This window comes from Balaenoptera physalus, assembly GCF_965194825.1.
Source record: "Balaenoptera physalus genome assembly, chromosome: 5".
Taxonomy (NCBI): domain Eukaryota; kingdom Metazoa; phylum Chordata; class Mammalia; order Artiodactyla; family Balaenopteridae; genus Balaenoptera; species Balaenoptera physalus.
In genome coordinates this window covers 92,046,982-92,065,960 of record NC_138884.1, presented here as the reverse complement: position 1 = coordinate 92,065,960, position 18,979 = coordinate 92,046,982, and the positions used below count along the sequence as shown (strand labels likewise).

Below are 18,979 nucleotides of genomic sequence, written 5' to 3'. Positions count from 1 at the left end.
ATCACACTGCGCAACAGTTTCCCCTATGACCTGGTCTAAAATACGCACACTTTTGAGGGCTTTCATAATGGCAGATTGTCCTCCTAGACCCAGTCCTACATTTTTTTCCCCACTGGTCATCCATCATTTAGGTTTCAATGTGCTTTTCAGTTGTTCTTTTTCAAAGCTGACAGTAGGGCATTTCTTATTATTCTCCCTTACTCTAAAAAGCTTGTTTCTAATATCCTTCTGGACATAAAAGGAGGACTGAGCCTTAGGAAAAATCCAATAAAACATGTTATACCAAGGTGCAATCCCCACAAAAATTATGACAGCAATAACTTTCTTATTTTGAAATGTATTTGTAATTTTTTGGAATAATCTTCTTGTCTTAAGGAAAATCCTTAATCTTATCAGCTAAGAGGTTTTAATAGCTGGCTTTTAAGTCCCTGGTATTATCCAGAAAATAATCTATTTAGAAATAAAAGTGACATTAGGAAAGTGGTTGAAGAGGCTTTGCCTGAACTTTCTGTAGTGCATCAGTCTCTGTACACTTAAAGAAATGAACTGTCTTTAAATAGTCTAATGGCTTTTGGAGGCACTCTAATAAAACACCATTTCCTTTCAGTTATTTGATGCACTAAATGTATTTCTGCTCCAGTAGTTTCATGTTAAGTGTTCCTTTCTCCTAAATTGTTTTTGTACTTGCATATATATCTCTATAGCTACAGATATATAGTGCATTTTGCACAATTAAAGAAAAAGTATTTTAAATCTAGAAAGCTCAAATGTAAGAAGTGTAGTTCCCAGCAACCCTTTAATATGTCTTCTCAAACTGTTTTTTCTAATTTAGGGCTTCCATTTATTTCAAATGGTGTTTGTTTTTATTACTTGAATCTATGTTCATAGGGATTAATCTCAAATGTCCATTCATATACCTGTTATTAACAGTTAAAATTTAATGACTACTTTATTAGTGGCTGATATTGTTCTAAGTGTTTACATGTATTAATTTATTTAATACTCTCAAGAACCCTTTAGAATAGGTGCTATTATTATTCTCATTTGATAGATGAGAAAAGGAAAGAGAAGCTAAATAATGTGTACATAGTTGCACTGGTAAAGGAAGAAACTGCACCCCAGAGGATGCAGAGGTGACAGAGTCAGGCATTAAACGTGGGTCTCAAGTCAGACCTTATAGCATTAGCCTCTACTCTATTCTGTCTTAGTTGGAGATCAGAGAATCTTAGTAACTCACCTAAGCCCAACTAAGTACTGTCTGATACAATGAGAATTTCAATCCAAGTTTTCCAACTCCAATTCTAACACTGTGTTTATTTTACTTGTGAAACTTGTCATAGTAAACTTATCATATTGTGCCATTAAGAAACTAAGCACTCCCTGATGTTTATAGAACTGGGCATTTAAAAATACTTTTATCAAGAAGGATATCAAGAAACCTTTTCTAACATTTCCCCCATCACCACCACTGTTGATGTCCTCAATTGGAGAAACTCATTGGGAAACATTTTGTTAATCTAGAACCTTTGCAGAAGGATAAATATGTCTGGATTGGGGCAGGGAAAGTTCTTTTTCTCTTTAGCTGGTGTGTTCTGGATTGGTCTCTCCTTGCTCATAGATAATGTGGGCATGTGAGGCAAATGGCAGATATCCTAGGCTTCATATTTAGTTAAAAGCTGAAGATGAATGTGAGAGCTAGTGAAGGTATTTCTTATTTATTTCAAAAAGTAAAGCATGGTTCTTAGCATTCAGAGCAAAATTCAACATCAGAGGTCTATGCTATCACAGTTGAGATACTTGCTATAAGATACTCTTTTACATATTTACATGTCTAGTGTAAATTAGGTACTGTATCAAGCACTAGGGTTAAAAAAAGAGAGAGAGAAATAGCACATGGATTTTATCCTGCATTCACTGGTAAGGTATCAAAGGGGAAAATGCTACAAGTTTAGAGTAAGGTTGTGCTGCCTCCTGGCAGAGAACAAGAAGAAACTCCTAACACTGACAGTTAGTCCTCTCTACAGGCCATACTAAGGTGGTCTTTGGCTGGTTCCTTCTCTTCAACTTCCTGTTGCAGGATTTAGTCCTTGGATGATTCATGACTTTAAACCTCCGAATTTTTTCTCTAGCATAAAACTTTTCTCCTCTGTATTCCAGACACACACCTCCGTTCTAAAACTTAATACAGACAAATCTTCATTCCTGACTGCACTCCCTGTTCCCCAAATTTGCTCCACTCACAGTCTTCTCCATTCATATGATAGAATCTCCATTTTTTCCAATTTCTCAGTTAAAAACAAACAAACAGAAAAATCCGTAACTCATCCATGAATTCTCTCAAAATCCACTTTTAATGGGTCTGGAAATTCTGTTCATTCAACTTTTAAAATAAACCCAGAATCTGAAAGCTTCCCATCTTGTTCACCTCAAATACGGGTCCTGATCCCAGCTGCCCTCTTTTATGGCCTGGATGACTCACTATCTTTCTAATCAGCTGTGCTGCTTCCACACCTGCCCCCACTCACACTCTGCTCTCAACACAGAAGCTACAGCTATCTTATTCAATCCTAAGTTAGACAAGGTCCACTGCTCTCCTCAAATCTTTCCACTGGCTTCCCATTTCTTCCTGAGTAGAAGCTAAGTTTTCTAAAAAGGCCTGCAAAGTCCAATATGATCTAAGCAACATTACCCTTTTATCTTCACCTGCTACTACTTCTCTACTCATTCATTTTGGCCAGACTGGCCTTCTTGCTACTTTCAGAGCATGTCAGGGAAGCTTTTACCTGATGAATTTTCTGCCTAAAATGTTCTTTTCCAGATAACAGCATGGCTTATTCCTTAGTTCCTTAGGTTTTTACTCAAAGTCATCTTTCAATTGAGCCTACCTTAACTACCTGACATTAAGTTGTGATCACTCCCTTCCTCTCCCTAGTGGCTCTTCATACTTTTGCACTCCCTTATTTCTCTCTACTGTACTTATTACACTCTAACATGTTACATGTTTATTACTGTCTTAAGCATGATACTTAATTTAATCCATACAATAACTCGACTAGGTAGAAGCATAATATCCACCTAAAAAATGGGAACATTGTGACACAAAAAGATTAAGCATCCTATCCAATTTGCATTGCTAGGAAGTGGCTGATCTGGAATTTAAAACAGTCTGACTTGAGATCCAATTCTCTTAATTACCATGCTGTGCCACTTCTAGGAGGCCACATGAAGATTACTACACTATAATCAGTGGTATACAGAAAGTCACCATGGGGACGCATAGGAAAGACACCTAAGGAAGGAAAGGTTCAGCCTGAAGTTTTGGAATTGGCAAAGATGTTTTCCAAAGGATGAAGGGTTCACTCTTTTTTTTAAAAAATAGATCTTCATTGGAGTATAATTGCCTCACAATATTGTGTTATTTTCTGTTGTACAACAAACCGAATCAGCCATATGCATACACATGTCCCCATATCCCCTCTCTCTTGAGCCTCCCTTCCATCCTCCCTATCCCATCCCTCTAGGTCATCACAAAGCACCGAGCTGATCTCCCTGTGCTATGCTGCTGCTTCCCGCAAGCAAACTATTTTACATTCTGTAGTGTCTAGATGTCGATGCTACTCTCACTTTGCACCAGCTTCGCCCTCCCACCCCATGTCATCAAGTCCATTCTCTATGTCTACCTCTTTTATTTTTTCCTTTTTTAAAAAACATCTTTATTAGAGTATAATTGCTTAACATTGTTGTGTTAGTTTCTGCTGTATAAAAAAGTGAATCAGCTATACGTATACATATATCTCCATATATCCTCCCTCTTGTTTTCCCTCCGACCCTCCCTATCCCACGCCCTCTAGGTGGTCACAAAGCACCGAGCTGATCTCCCTGTGCTATGCGGCTGCTTCCCACTAGTTATCTAATTTACATTTGGTAGTGTATATATGTCCATGCCACTCTCTCACTTTGTCTCAGCTTACCCTTCCCCCTCCCCGTGTCCTCAAGTGCAAGAACTTGTCCTGACCCTAGGTTCTTCAGAACAATTTTTTTTTTTTACATTCCATACATATGTGACAGCATACAGTATTTGTTTTTCCCTTTCTGACTTACATCACTCTGTATGACAGATTCTAGGTCCATCCACCTCACTACAAATAATTTAATTTCGTTTCTTTTTATGGCTGAGTAATATTCCATTGGATATATGTGCCACATCTTCTTTAAACATTCATCTATCAATGGACACGTAGGTTGCTTCCATGTGCTGGCTATTCTAAATAGAGCTGCAATGAACATTGTGGTACATGACTCTTTTGAATTATGGTTTTCTCAGGGTATATGCCCAGTAGTGGGACTGCTGGGTAATATGGTAGTTCTATTTTTAGTTCTTTATGGAACCTCCATACTGTTCTCCATAGTGGCTGTATCAATTTACATTCCCACCAACAGTGCAAGAGAGTTCCCTTTTCTCCACACCCTCTCCAGCATTTATTGTTTGTAGATTTTTTGATGATGGCCATTCTGACCGGTCTGAAGTGATATCTCATTGTAGTTTTGATTTGCATTTCTCTAATGATTAGTGATGTTGAGCATCCTTTTATGTGTTTGTTGGCAATCTGTATATTTTCTTTGGAGAAATGTCTATTTAGGTTTTCTGCCCAATTTTGCATTGGGTTTTTTTTTTTTTTATATTGAGCTGCATGAGCTGCTTGTATATTTTGGAGATTAATCCTTTGTCAGTTGCTATATTTGCAAATATTTTCTCTCATTCTGAGGATTGTCTTTTCCTCTTGCTTATGTTTTCATTTGCTGTGCACAAGCTTTTAAGTTTCATTAGGTCCCATTTGTTTATTTTTGTTTTTATTTCCATTTCTCTAGGAGGTGTGTCAAAAAGGATCTTGCTGTGATTTATGTCATAGAGTGTTCTGCCTATGTTTTCCTCTAAGAGATTTACAGTGTCTGGCCTTATATTTAGGTCTTTAATCCATTTTTTGAGTTTAGTATTGTGGATGGTGTTAGGGAGTGTTCTAATTTCATTCTTTTACATGCAGCTGTCCAGTTTTCCCAACACCACTTATTGAAGAAGCTGCCTTTTCTCCATTGTATATTCTTGCCTCCTTTATCAAAAATAAGGTGACCATAAGTGTGTGGGTTTATCTCTGGGATTTCTATCCTGTTCCATTGGTCTATATTTCTGTTTTTGTGCCAGTACCATACTGTCTTGATTACTGTAGCTTTGTAGTATAGTCTGAAGTCTGGGAGCCTGATTCCTCCAGCTCCTTTTTTTCTTTCTCAACATTGCTTTGGCTATTCAGGGTCTTTTGTGTTTCCAGAAAAATTGCGAAACTTTCTGTTCTAGTTCTGTGAAAAAGGTCATTGGTAGTTTGATAGGGATTGCACTGAATCTGTAGATTGCTTTGTATAGTATAGTCATTTTCAAAATATTGATTCTTCCAATCCAAGTACATGGTATATCTCTCCATCTGTTTGTATCATCTTTAATTTCTTTCATCAGTGTACTGTAGTTTTCTGCATACAGGTCTTTTGTCTCCTTAGGTAGGTTTATTCCTAGGTATTTTATTCTATTTGTTGCAGTGGTAAATGGGAGTGTTTCCTTAATTTTTCTTTCAGATTTTTCATCATTAGTGAATAGGAATGCAAGAGATTTCTGTGCATTAATTTTGTATCCTGCTACTTTACCAAATTCATTGATTAGCTCTAGTAGTTTTCTGGTAGCATCTTTAGGATTCCCTATGTATAGTATGTCATCTGCAAAGAGTGACACTTTTACTTCTTCTTTTCTGATTTGGACTCTTTTATTTCTTTTTTTTTCTCTGATTGCTGTGCCTAGGACTTCCAAAACTATGTTGAATAATAGTGGTGAGAGTGGGCAACCTTGTCTAGTTGCTGATCTTAGTGGAAATGGTTTCAGTTTTTCACCATTGAGAACGATGTTGGCTGTGGGTTTGTCATATATGGCCTTTATTATGTTGAGGTTCAGTTCCCTCTATGCCTACTTTCTGGAGAGTTTTTATCATAAATGTGTGTTGGATTTTGTCAAAAGCTTTCTCTGCATCGATTGAGATGATCATATGGTTTTTCTCCTTCAATTTGTTAATATGGTGTATCACATTGATTGATCTGTGTATACTGAAGAATCCTTGCATTCCTGGGATAAACCCCACTTGATCATGGTGTATGATCCTTTTAATGTGCTGCTGGATTCTGTTTGCTAGTATTTTGTTGAGGATTTTTACATCTACGTTCACCACTGATATTGGCCTGTAGTTTTCCTTTTTTGTGACATCTTTGTCTGGTTTTAGTATCAGGATGATGGTGGCCTCATAGAATGAGTTTGGGAGTGTTCCTCCCTCTGCTATATTTTGGAAGAGTTTGAGAAGGATAGGTGTTAGCTCTTCTCTAAATGTTTGATAGAATTCACCTGTGAAGCCATCTGGTCCTGGGCTTTTGTTTTTGGTACGATTTTTAATCACAATTTCAGTGCTTGTGATTGGTCCGTTTATATTTTCTATTTCATCCAGGTTCAGGCTCGGAAGTTTGCACTTTTCTAAGAATTTGTCCATTTCTTCTAGGTTGTCCATTTTATTGGCATATAGTTGCTTGTACTAATCTCTCATGATCCTTTGTATTTCTGCAGTGTCAGTTGTTACTTTTCCTTTTTCATTTCTAATTCTGTTGATTTGAATGTTCTCCCTCTTTTTCTTGATGAGTCTGGCTAATGGTTTATCAATTTTATTTATCTTCTCAAAGAACCAGCTTTTACTTTTATTCATCTTTGTTATCATTTCCTTCATTTCCTTTTCATTTATTTCTGATCTGATCTTTATGATTTCTTTCCTTTTGATAACTTTGTTTTTCTTTTTGCTCGTCTGTCTCTAATTGCTTTAGGTGAAGGTTAGGTTGTTTAGTTGAGATTTTCCTTGTTTCTTGAGGTAGGATTGTATTGCTATAAACTTCCATCTTAGAACTGCTTTTGCTGCATCTCATAGGTATCGGGACATCGTGTTTTCATTGTCATTTGTTTCTACGTACTTTTTGATTTCCTCTTTGATTTCTTCAGTGATCTCTTGGTTGTTTAATACTGTATTGTTTAGCCTCCATGTGTTTGAATTTTTTACAGTTTTTTTCCCCTGTAATTGATATCTAGTCTCAGAGTGTTGTGTTTGGGAAAGATACTTGATACAATTCTGAATTTTCTTAAATCTACCAAGGCTTGATTTGTGACCCAAGATATGATCTATACTGGAGAATGTTCCATGAGCACTTGAGAAGAAAGTGTATTCTGTTCTTTTGGGGTGGAATGTCCTAAAAATATCATTTAAGTCCATCTTGTTTAATATATCATTTTAAGCTTGTGTTTCCTTATTTATTTTCATTTTGGATGATCTGTCCATTGGTGAAAGTGGGGTGCTGAAGTCCCCTTCTATGATTGTGTTACTGTCGATTTCCCCTTTTATGGCTGTAAGCATTTGCCTTATGTATTGAGGTGCTCCTATGTTGGGTGCATAAATATTTACAATTGTTATATCTTCTTCTTGGATTGATCCCTTGATCATTATGTGGTGTTCTTCTTTGTCTCTTGTAATAGTCTTTATTTTAAAGTCTATTTTTTCTGATATGAGAATTGCTACTCCAGCTTTCTTTTGATTTCCATTTGCGTGGAATATCTTTTTCCATCCCCTCACTTTCAGTCTCTATGTGTCTCTAGGTTTGAAGTGGGTCTCCTGTAGACGGCATATACTCCGCTCTTGTTTTTGTATCCATTCAGCCAGTCTATGTCTTTTGGTTGGAGCATTTAATCCATTTACATTTTAGGTACTTATCAATACGTATGTTCCTATTACCATTTTCTTAATTGTTTTGGGTTTGTTACTGTAGGTCTTTTCCTTCTCTTGTGTTTCCTGCCTAGAGAAGTTCCTTTAGCATTTGTTGTAAAGCTGGTTTGGTGGTGCTGAATTCTCGTAGCTTTTGCTTGTCCATAAAGGTTTCAGTTTCTCCATCGCCTCTGAATGAGATCCTTGCTGGGTACAGTAATCTTGGTTGTAGGTTTTTCCCTTTCATCACTTTAAATATGTCCTTCCACTCTCTTCTGGCTTGCAGAGTTTCTGCTGAAAGATCAGCTGTTAACCTTATGTGGAGTCCCTCGAATATTATTTGCTGCTTTTCTCTGCTGCTTTTAATATTTTTTTTTTGTATTTGATTTTTGATAGTTTGATTAATGTGTGTCTTGGCATGTTTCTCCTTGCATTTATCCTGTGTGGGAATCTATGAGCTTCCTGGTTGTGATTGACTATTTCCTTTCCCATATTAGGCAAGTTTTCAACTATAATCTCTTCAAATATTTTCTAAGTCCCTTCCTCTTTCTCTTCTTCTGGGACCCCTATAATTCGAATGTTGGTGCGTGTACTGTTGTCCCAGATGTCTCTGAGACTGTCCTCAATTCTTTTCATTCTTTTTTCTTTATTCTGCTCTGTGGTAATTTTTTCCACTATTTTATCTTCCAGGTCACTTATCCATTCTTCTGCCTCAGTTATTCTTCTATTGATTCCTTCTAGAGAATTTTAAATTTCATTTATTGTGTTGTTCATCATTGTTTGTTTGCTCTTTAGTTCTTCTAGGACCTTGTTAAACATTTCTTGCATTTTGTCCAATCTATTTCCAAGATATTGGATCATCTTTACTATCATTACTCTGAATTCTTTTTCAGGTAGACTATTTCCTCTTCGTTTGTTTGGTCTGGTGGGTTTTTACCTTGCTCCTTCATGTGCTGCGTATTTCTTTGCCTTTTCATTTTGCTTAACTTACCATGTTTGGGTCTCCTTTTCACAGGCTGCAGGTTCGTAGTCCTGTTGATTTTGGTGTCTGCCCCCAGTGGCTAAGGTTTGTTCAGTGGTTGTGTAGGCTTCCTAGTGCAGGGGTCTGGTGCCTGTGTTCTAGTAGATGAGGCTGGATCTTGTCTTTCTGGTGGGCAGGACCACGTCTGGTGGTGTATTTTTGGGTGTGTGTTAACTTATTATGATTTTAGTCAGCCTCTTTGCTGATGGGTGGGGTTGTATTCCTGTCTTGCTAGTTGTTTGCCATGGGGTGTCCAGCACCAGAAATTGCTGGTCATTGAGTGGAGCTGTGTCTTAGCATTGAGATAGAGATCTCTGGGAGAGCTCTTGCTGATTGATGTTACGAGGGGCCAGGAGGTCTCTGGTGGTCCAATGTCCTGAACTCAGCTCTCCCACCTCAGAGGCTCAGGCCTGACAACCAGCTGGAGCACCAAAACCCTGTCAGCCACATGGCATGTGGCAGGTGAAGTAATGGTCCCCCACAGACACTGACATCCAAATCCCTGGAACTGCCTTGCTGGTGCACAGAGTTGGGGACCCAGAGCCGCCAGAGGTGCAGGGCATTGGCCTGAGGTGCACAGGGAGGCCTGGTGTCCTTGGTGTCAGAGCCGGGCCATCTGCACTGCCCATTGTACCCAGCACGCCAGGGACTCCGCCTGAACTTGACAGGTGTCTCGAAGGGTTCACTTTTTTTTTTTTTTTTTTTTTTGGGAATCGAAGGGTTCACTCTTGAAAGGTGCATTGGTGTTAGGCAAAAAAAGAAAAAAAAAACTGAAAAATAACAACAAAAAAAAAACATAGCAGCACAGGAAGAAGGGACAAAATAAAGGCATACAGAATGCTTGGCATGTTGGGAGGACTACATCAAGTTACAGTATTACTTGAAAATAAAATGCTAAGTCATAAAGAGCCATGTAAGCCATACATATGGCAGATAATATGAATACATGGAAGAATATGAAGTGGGTTGCTATTGTAAGTTGAATTTCCCAGAACAGGCTCTAAGAAAGGTAGCCATGTGAAAGAGTAGAAGAGGAACCAAGTGGGAAAGTAAGGAAAGGAGAACAATAGAGGGTGGAATATCCAGTTAGGGAGTGTGAATTTGGCCCATTCTCACAGGGAAATCATATACAATTGGGTTTCAAGTAAATGATACAAGATAAAAGAGCTATATTAATATACCTCCTGGAATGTTTCAGGAAAGCTTTATTAAACTAAAGGTACACTCATAAATACACATGAACTGTGTAATGTTAATGTGTTTGGCTATTCCTTAAGCAGGGGGAGAAATGTCTGTGTGTGAGGAAATTTTACCTTCTTATAACCACACCTTCCTAAGTTCCCTTCTAGGCAAGTTGTCTATATGTGGTTAACATGTAATGAACACAATGATGATGAGTAAGCTTAAGTAACAAGTCAAGATAAATCTGTGGAGGTCCTTAAGAGAGAGATTTGTCTTTAGTACCTAAGAATTAGAAAGACCTAATTTGGTAGTAGAAAAACTATTTCTGAAACATTTAAGAGTTTGTAAATGATTCTTTATCAGTAGAATGTAGTAATCTCTGCCCTGCCAACTCACTGTATTATTATTGTGAAGATCAGAGGATAGAAAGGCTATTAAGAAACTTAAAGTTGTACAACAAGCGATATACATAAATGAGTTTATGATTTCTGATTTATACCATCCAGAAATGATGATATTGAACCTAGTCTATACCATCTAGAAATCCTATTGCAGACCCTTTAACAGTGTCTTTGTATATTTGTACAGTATATTTGTGTGTATGTTTGTGTATGTATGGATACAAATTTTCTTCCCTTATGCATAGTGGTAAGCAGAATAATGGTCCCCTAAAGACTTTCATATCCTAATCCCCAGAGACTACGTAATGTTACAGGGCAAGCAGGAATTAAGGTTACAGATGGAATTAAAATTGTTAGTCAGCAGACCTTGAAATGGTGAGAATATGCTGAATTATTTGTGTGGTTTAAATGTAATCACAAGGGTCCTATATATTAGGAAGAGGGATACAGAAGAGGACTTATCAGAGGAAAGCAATGTGAGAAAGACTCAAATGGCCACTGCTGGTTTTGAAGATGTAACAGAGCCATGAGCCAAGGAATAGTAGGCTGACTCCATAAACTGGAAAAGCAAGGAAATGAGTTTTCTCCCAGCACCTCCAGAAGGAACGCAACCCTGCCAACACCTTAATTTTGGTCCACTGAGGCCTATTTTTGGATATCTTACCTTTAAATATTTCAGATAATAAATGTGTATTGTTTTAAGAAAGCAAATATGTGCTATGTGTTATAGCAGCAACAGAAAACTAAAAACCATATAGATAACAGAATTCTACACGTAGATTTTACACGGATGAATGCAACCTTAGAATTTTGGAAAATAAATTGTGATGACGTGTTACTATGTAAGGAGACATTAAATGTTTTTATAATCATTTCTCAGGCTTAATAATTGTAGAGGAATATAACATCTTCAGAGGCAATGGAAACATTGAATGAGTGAGCCAATATGTGTGAAATTTACCAAGCTCTTAAATATAAGTTTTAGGGTTGTTGCTGTTATTATTATTATTATTATCATCATCATCATTTGGATAGAGAAGGAATACTTGTCTGGTAAAGGAACCTTATCTTTTATTGGGTAGAAAGCATCCACTTCCCTTTGCCATTAATTAAGGTCCTAGAGAGGAAATATATATATATAGTAGCTGTGAGGGAAACAGAACTATACACTTATTCTGAATTATTGTAATGAATACAAAAGTCCAGTTACTCGTGAGAAAAGAGAATTCATTGCATATTGTGACAATAAAGAAACGGTCAATGCTCAAAGACCAAATCTATTTTTTTGGCTGTTTACAAGTCAATGAAGTATACGATTGTGATGAGTTTTGACATTAGTAACATAATGCTCAAAGAAAATTAACAATGTACAATGATTTTGTCATAAATGGGGAGGTAGAAAAAGGAGGGGGAAGAGAATCAAGAGGGAGAGAGACTGAAAGAGACAATGGGTTCTGGCACCATCTGTCAGTGTGCTAATAGTTGCTTCTATAGCAGCAGCAGGTTTAAGTCAAGAAAATTAAGCATTTGGATGATTCACCATTGCATCAGCTGTTGTCAATTGCATTTTATTTTGGCTCATTATCTTTATTAGGTAAAAGCATTGAATATCATGTTGCTTATTCAAAGCAATTATTGAGTGAGGGGGAAAAAACAAAATCTGCACATAATATTTTAGAGACCAATAAATGACAAAGGCAAAGAGGAAAGATACTTAAAAAGTAACTTTAATTTTGGTATATTTTGGAATTAAGATTTTGAAAATAATAGACTTTGAATATGAGAGTTGACACATAGAACTGGGATTGTTATACCAACTGACTGCCCTTTTATTCATGTATCTAACATGAATTATGTTTAAAAAGTGATCAAACAAAATTTTTATAGCATGTCACCAGCTTACTTGTCCTCAATATTCTCCATTCTTTCATAATATGACCTTTACACTCTAAGATGGATCAGTAAATGCTTCAAGCTGGGCTGTTTCTGTGTCTATCTAAAGCTTCCATCTTCAAGATAATCATGATTTCAAATCCAGAATTCCTTTAAGAGCTTATATAAAAATCACTGCCTCTGTGAAATTTCATTGACATGAAAGATGAGTAGGTATTGAATAACGTTAGTAATAGATGTTAAATAATGGAAACAGAGATGGATACTTACTCTGAGATTGAATCTGAAATTAAGAATAGAGCCGTCAAGATAATATCCAATGGATGGATGATACAGTGTGAGTGTTTTAAAGTTAGCAATAAAACCAAAAAATTAGGGGAAAAATATACAATCTTTACCAACTTCAACTGCCTTACATATAAAACTGCTTATAGCGCATTTAAAAATATCAGTGTTTATATAAATTAGAAAAGATATTTTCAATTATCTAATTTCAGCCACATACCCCAACTTTATACTCCCATTTTAAACATTTGCCCAATACAAGCTACTCCTGTGCTTTTTTTTGCACTGATCCCTGGACCTAGCTGTATGTTAATACCTTTGATGAGAATTGGCAGCTCTTAACTGTAAGCCTCTTATCACAGCGGTATATGGTAGACACTTAAAACTTACTAATCGAGAGAATGAGAGAATGAATGATAGGTTGAAACAGTGAAAGTCAAGTATTTTTCTATTTGTATATTATTACATTTCCTTAACTAACAAGGGAGCAGAATCAGGTAGACTGGACTTTAAAAATATCAGGAATACAGGCTAAATTATAAGCAATCTTAGCAATCCAGGGACATAAAGGAATGTACATCATTTAGACCTAAGGATACACATAATACAATCAAAATATACAAAAAATATAGCTTCTGTGGCCATTTGCTGCAATCCTGAAAAGATGAGCAAATGATGCATTACCAGAGGGTGCACACCTTTATGGCCAAAAAAATGTATGAATGTTTCAATTTTTGTCCCTGTACTCTTGATACGAATTTATTTACACTAGAGAACCAGGCATCTTCCCAAACTTCTCAGACATAATGAATTGCATTTTGTAAAAGGAAAATACATAATATAATATTATACACATTTAAACAGACATAGCAGTTCAGTCTGCAGAGACATCCTGGAATAGGATACCTGGTGTAGTTTAAGAAGGTGAGCTAGTAAGCATTTTTAGGCCAGTTCTAAATGAAGAAATTCCAGAAGACAAAACAGAACAAAATGAAGTAGTTAATGTGTGTATATACATGTACACATATACATATATACACATATATACATATATGTACATGTACATATATATTTTATATATTTACACACACATATACACACGCACAAGAAAGATGAATGGCAGATAAGTCCTATGTGTAATGACTGTATCCATTCCTTGTAGGATTCATAACAATTAGCCTCTCAGGGAGCACAATACATATACTTAAAAGATATGACTGCTCACTTACTGTTGTATTCTCATGTAGTTTTTTTATTCTTCTACTATTAAATTTTAGTGACACTGCCATGGTATTTCTTTTAAAAACGTCACAATTGTATTTCCTATAAGCAACTAGTGTGCTATCCTGAGGCCAAAATGTGAATCCTCTGTGAAAACACAGCTAAGCAATTATATAGTTCTCCAAAATAGGGAAAACTAACTCTTTGGCCAAATGGGAAGAGATACAACAAAATACATTATTATAACAACTATAGTTTTGTAGTTTATGCACTTTTTTCCCCCAGACAATAGCATCTCTTGGACTCCAACGTATGAGTAAAATTCCAGACATTCCAATTTCACATATATCCCTGAATGAGGTTGTCCAATCTACTATGACATGCAATCCTTCATTCTTTCCTCTGGCTTGGGTGTGCCCCAAATCTTACTACGGAGTCCACGAAAGTAATATGATTTTGTTTCAGCATTATTTTTTGTCTGAGGTGGACTGAATTCCACATTATTATTTAATTAGGATCTATCTACTATATTATAATTCCACTTAATACATTTTCTCATGTCTTCCTTGTAGCAAATCTGCCAGCTAGCTGTTATTTCTATTGTAAAGATGAATAAAATTGGGCTTTGAAACATTAACTAACTGGTTAAGTTCTCACAATAGGATTCAAAACTAAGTCAGGATTCTTACAAAATCAAGTTAGACAAGTAGGCCCTGGACCTCTCTCCTCCTCTTTGCAGCTTTGGAGTGCTTTCTTTGGAGGATGTTCCTCTCTGGGACCTGTATATGCCAGAGACAGCAATGCCATCTATGAACGGATACTGTCCTTTTTCTTTCATTTCTTTCACTGTCCTACTCCTCCCATTGTCCCCTTCATACCTACATGGAATTGACCAGATAGGTACCCAAGGAGCTCCAAGACTCACACCAGTGGAGTCCTGGTCCTTTCAGCATGACTTGGAAAGCAGATTCTCTCACTATCTAGCATGTTATTTCTTTCACAATATCTTTGAATTTGAACTATCAGAATGGTAGTGATACTTTGATTTGGGGTTACTTTCTTTCATTTTAGACATAGGACAAGAGCAGGCCTCGGAGCTAGAGTCCATCAGTAACCTTGGACATAAGGCTCTTGTTCCTTGCCTATCTATATTCTGACCTTGGTGCTACCTCCAGTCTACAGTGTTTGTAATACAAAGGGTCCCAACAGCATCTTTAATCCTGTGGGCCCCCACCACTGGCACCTAAGACAGTCACCATATCATCTTTGCAGGCTCTATGCCATATATCAGGCAATTCTCTGGATGAGTCATGCCTATCACTTTTTATGCTTTTTTTTATTTTTTTATTTTTTTAATGCTATTCTTGTCTGCTTACATTCTTTTTAGTTATGTATGTATGTATGTATGTATGGCTGTGTTGGGTCTTCGTTTCTGTGCGAGGGCTTTCTCCAGTTCTGGCAAGCGGGGGTCACTCTTCATCGCGGTGCGCGGGCCTCCCACCATCGCTGGCCCCTCCCTGCCGAGCACAGGCTCCAGACGCGCAGGCTCAGCAATCGTGGCCCACGGGCCCAGCTGCTCCGCGGCATGTGGGATCCTCCCAGACCAGGGCTCGAACCCGCGTCCCCTGCGCCGGCAGGCAGACTCTCAACCACTGCGCCACCAGGGAAGCCCACTTTTTATGCTTTTTAAGACCTTTTCCTTTTAATGTCAATGGACACATAATTGATGGTTCTCCCTTGACTCTGATCCACATGGAGATTTCTTATTCTATGAAGTTGGTCTTAAGAACTGCCAGATGATCAAGCAAACAACCCAATCAAAACGTGGGAAGAAGACCTAAATAGACACTTTTCCAAAGAAGACATACAGATGGCCAAGAGGCACATGAAAAGATGCTCAACATCACTAATTATTAGAGAAATGTGAATCAAAACTACAATGAGATATCACCTCACACCAGTCAGAATGGTCATCATCAAAAAACCTACAAACGCTAAAATCTGGAGAGGGTGTGGAGAAAAGGGGACACTCCTACACTGTTGGTGGGAACATACTTTGGTACAGCCACTATGGAGAACAGTACGGAAGTTCCTTAAAAAACTAAAAATAGAACTACCATACGACCCAGCAATCCCACTACTGGGCATGCATCTGGAGAAAAACATGCTTTGAAAGGATACATGCACCCCAATGTTCACTGCAGCACTGTTTACAACAGCCAAGACATGGAAGCAACCTAAATGTCCATCAACAGAGGAATGGATAAAGAAGATGTGGTACATATATACAATGGAATATTACTCAGCCATTAAAAAGAATGAAATAATGACATTTCCAGCAACATGGATGGACCTGGAGATTATTGTACTAAGTGAAATAAGTCAGACAGAAAAAAGACAAATATCATATGATACAGCCTATATGCGGAATGTAAAAAAAAAAAATGATACGAATGAACTTATTTACAAAACAGAAACAGACTCACAGAATGAACTTAGAAAATGAATTTATGGTTACTGGGGGGGAAGGGAAGGATAGACTAGGAGTTTGGGCTTGACATATACACACTGCTATATTTAAAATAGATAACCAACAAGGACTTATTGTAAAAAAAAATAAAAATAAAAATGAAATTTAAAAAAAATTGCCAGATGAGAGAAGGATGTTCCTTGAACAAACAGTGTTGTGTGGAAGGCAGGGGTGTGGTCAGCATTGAAAGAGATCTCATGAATTTCTAATATAGCTTTTATTCAAATTGTTTATATAGGCCAGGGCCCCACAGACAATATTTTCCCAAGGTCTTACATGCCCTACTGGTTGCCTCGTCCCAGCATATTGCCTTACATAACCTTCTATGTCTTGCTATTCAGACACCTGCTCCTTCCCTGAACTACTTCTAATGTAGTTACTGTTCTATATACCAACCAATGCCACTGAAATGGCAAAATTGTCACGTGTCATTTATAGTATATGAATTATTATATGACTATTATATGAATCAAAAAACAGACTTTTTAATCACCAATATTTTAAAGAAGTTTTAATGACTCATCTTCTCTTTAATATTCTTCTCACACCTCCCTAGGACTTGGTTTCAAGTCTATAAGCTGGGTCAGGAAAAAAAAAAAAACCTAAGCAGCGTATATATTGTTTTGTGGTTGCCTAAAAAATATCATTGAGTCATGAAGCCTCAAGACGTCAAGTCATGCTTCTCTCCACCTGAGTTCTGAATCAATGAAAGGATAACTTAGGAGAAGACAGATGGAGAAAGATATATCCTCTCTGTTACTGGTAAACACTAGGTTAAAAGTTACTAATTCTTACCTCAGAATCAGCAAGGATTATTGATCCAGTCTCAATCATAGCTGGACATTGGGTGGTCTCTCGACAGACACTGGCAGAATGCCTGATAAAATCTAAAGCATGAAGTGTGCACTTCCTGAAGGGCACCTCTCTGAAGCAGAATAATTGCAAGGCTGAGCCACACATGCTCAGCATCCTAATGTAACTCACCTGTCAGGAACTTCACATGTCTTCCCTTGAGGAACGCCAGTGAGAGTCAGTAGGGGCCAGAAGTGTGACTACTTGATGTCTCTCTGAATGGCTTCAGAATTTCCATCCAGACACTATTAAAATACCTTGATAGCAGCATTAGTAACTAAACTAGGGTGTACCTAAAGGTGAAAAAAGTATATAAAGCTTTCTTTTACCACAGCAAAAGGCTAAAATAACCAACACTGTTTTTGAGAGTCCACTTTGTGTCATACCTTCATCTGCGAAGAGTAATGTCTCAAACAACCACATCACTGGAGTTGTAAAGTGAAATAATATATGCTAAAGGACTTCCTAAAAATAATGTGAGAAGACTATTACTATGATAACAGAAGCTATCAGTCAGAAAGACTGGATGAAAAAGAAAAGGGAAGTATTATTTACTTCAATTCTCATATTCTAAATGAAGATGCTGCCATAATATAAGCACTAAAATGAATCAATAAATCAAAGAAAACAAAAAAACAGCTTAAATTGTAGATATCAGTTGCCATTTGAAAAATCCCCTTGTTTGCTGATTTGGCTAGCATAATCTACATCAAAGCTAGTGTTTACATTCCATGGAGCCACAGGAATAAGGAATAAGTAATCAATGAACTATGGGAGGCATTATAACAGAAAATTTAGAAATGTATTGGTGGCCAGTACCATAAAATTGAATTCCCCAAATAGCCTTAAAATATAGCTATAAAATTTGTCTGCTGTGATCACATCTGCAAAGAGGCAAGAAAGGAATTAGTCAAAATTAAGCCTTTTTCTGCACTTCCATGCACCTTCTGTCAACAGCATGCTAGTGGAAAGAGTCATCAACACGGCAACTGTGGTTCAACAAGGAATAATTACCTAGAAAATACATTAAATGGTTTTGTTTCCCTTAAAATGTTTTTCCTTTCAAGAAAGCTATTTTTTCACCCTGGATTGAGAATTTTAGTGATTGTCTTTGAAAGCTTTACAATCCTAATTGTAACATTGGAATAAATCACTGTAAATCTGGGTACAATCTGCTGATTCTTTTCTAATAATCCTAAGTCTCATATTCAAATAGTTGCATTATAGGATAGTAAGTTTAAATGAATATACAGCATAATGCTGTCATCAAATGCCAATGCAACATGATTAAGCATGATTTATTGATAATGAGGTTGTCTCTCAATTTTTACCAATTCTACTTACATAGAATGAAAAAAACATAAGACAACTTTTTGGAGACAGGAGAAGGAATACAACAGCTGAGAATTCCTACATGGGAAAATTGAAAAATACATCATCAATTAAAGGAATTTGCCATGTATATTAGCATAATATCACTTTAATGATGAAGAATTTACTTAGCTAAAATCTCTAACAGAAGGTGTATGCAGACAGATTGTGACAATGACCCTTGTTTTTTTTAAAAGAAGCCATCCCCAGGAAGGAAGAGTAATGCAGTTCCACTGTGATGTAGGCTGTTTATATTCCTTATGCCTGGTCATTTAATTGATATTAAAACTATCTTGAACTCTATTCATTAGGCAATTATTTTTACAATGAAATCCTTAAACTTACCTCTCTGCATCTCTTGCCACTGCCTTGCAGCCATCACTGTACCACAACTTTT

General features: G+C 37.0%; 1 long non-coding RNA gene across 1 annotated transcript in view; it reads right to left on the bottom strand.

Annotated features, from left to right (window-relative positions):
- Positions 1-389: 389 nt before the first annotated feature.
- The window catches only part of LOC309662153, a 303,043-nt gene continuing 284,453 nt past the window's right edge, over positions 390-18,979 (bottom strand). The window contains exon 2 of the long non-coding RNA XR_014264543.1: positions 390-6,774. This is a non-coding gene — a long non-coding RNA (uncharacterized lncRNA). The remainder of the gene's footprint in view (positions 6,775-18,979) is intronic.